This window comes from Merops nubicus, unplaced genomic scaffold (genome assembly GCF_000691845.1).
Source record: "Merops nubicus isolate BGI_N331 unplaced genomic scaffold, ASM69184v1 scaffold6178, whole genome shotgun sequence".
NCBI classification, from domain to species: domain Eukaryota; kingdom Metazoa; phylum Chordata; class Aves; order Coraciiformes; family Meropidae; genus Merops; species Merops nubicus.
Window position 1 is genome coordinate 65,414 of NW_008627658.1, and position 1,593 is coordinate 67,006.

Genomic DNA, 1,593 nt, shown 5'->3' on the forward strand with positions numbered 1-1,593 from the left:
CCTGCCCACAGCAGGGGGTTGGAATGAGATGATCTTAAAGGTCCTTTCCAACCCAAACCATTCTATGACTGCAATTTTTCCTGCCTGTTTTGGTCCTCTCTTTAAGGATGGATTATTGCTTAGGCTCCAGCAAGGTCTTGGGCAATCAGAGTGAGCCCCACTCACTGGCTGTGTCTGAATGCTCCTCCCTGCAGCACAGGAGTGTGACCAAGGCTGCCCAAGATGCACTGAAGATGCTGGGTGCAGGGTCCCCTCCTGATCTGAGGGTGGCTAGAGCAGCCAGGCACTCCTCTACACCTCATCTGGCAGCACTACCTACCTTAGGAACTCCTGCCTGCAGATTCCAGCATGCACCAAGCAGGTGGGAGCTGGGTTTGCACCCTCTTTCATGGGCAACCTGAAGAAAGGGTAGCTTCAAGGGCTTATTTTGGCCCTCTGACAGAATGTGGCTCACAGCTGTAGGGAAGACTGGATTGAAGGTTATCAGAAATGCCATAGAACACTTTACATAATTAAGTTTCAGTTGCCAAGTCACCTGGAAAATTCACATCAACCTGTTGAGTTAGAGAGGGGGGAGGCTTACAGAGCACCACAGCTCCACCCCTGACCTTGCAATGGACCTCTGGAAAAACACAGCTCCTGGCTCCACCCCTGGCCAGACTTCCTCGAAACCCTGTTTGAGGAATCCAGCAGCTCTGCCTTCCTGGAGGTGGTATATAACCCTCCCTGAGGTGACAGCCAGCTTCAGACTGCAGAAAAGCCATTTGAACGTCCTCTGCCACCTGGGGGCTGCGAGCAGAGCCCTAGGAATAAACATATTTGTGTGCTGCTCTTTCACACGGTAGGTTGGTTCCTGGATCTCTGATATTAAGTTATTTTAAGCTTGTGGAGGAAGTGGTACAAAAGAAAGACTTTTTAGTAACTTTTCTGCCTGAGCTGGGGCAGGGTGCTGTAATAAGTCACTTCTTGTGGTTCATTCTTCTCAGTTTTCAGCTTGCTGGGCACCACATTCCTCATCCAGTGCTAGTAAAGAGATAACAGACCAGATGTCTTGGGTCAGAGAAATGTTATCTCTAGCTTCATATCCTGGATTCAACAGAAAATAAAAGATAAGAGTCAGGGAAAAGAACAAGGAAGGAACAAAAGTTGTGAGGTGACTTGCCAAGCCTCCAGCAGACCTCAGCTCAGACCCTTCCCCAGCCAAGGTGGGGTTTGTGCCTCAGAGCCCGTGGCAGCTTTCTCTCCTGTGAATCCTTTGAGCTGTCCTGCCTGCCTTATTTAAAAGGCTAGATTTTAAAACCACTCCATCAAATGTCTAGCAATGAGAGTGGAAAAGCCTGCTGAGCATCTGAAAGAAGATAAAGCACCCAGCATCGCTGCCAGCATCACAGGGAGGTTTTTTTTCAGCAGTTTTCTCCAAGAAGAAAGATCTTGCTGAGTGGTGAAAAGCACATCAACACCCAAGAAAGACAAAACAGGAGCTGTTTCTGTTCAAGAAATAGAAAATCCTGCACCAGCACCTTTTACTGTACAGGAAAATCAATCACCAGAGCTAAAGACGTGGATCAGCAGGCATCCTGAGGGCAGACCTGC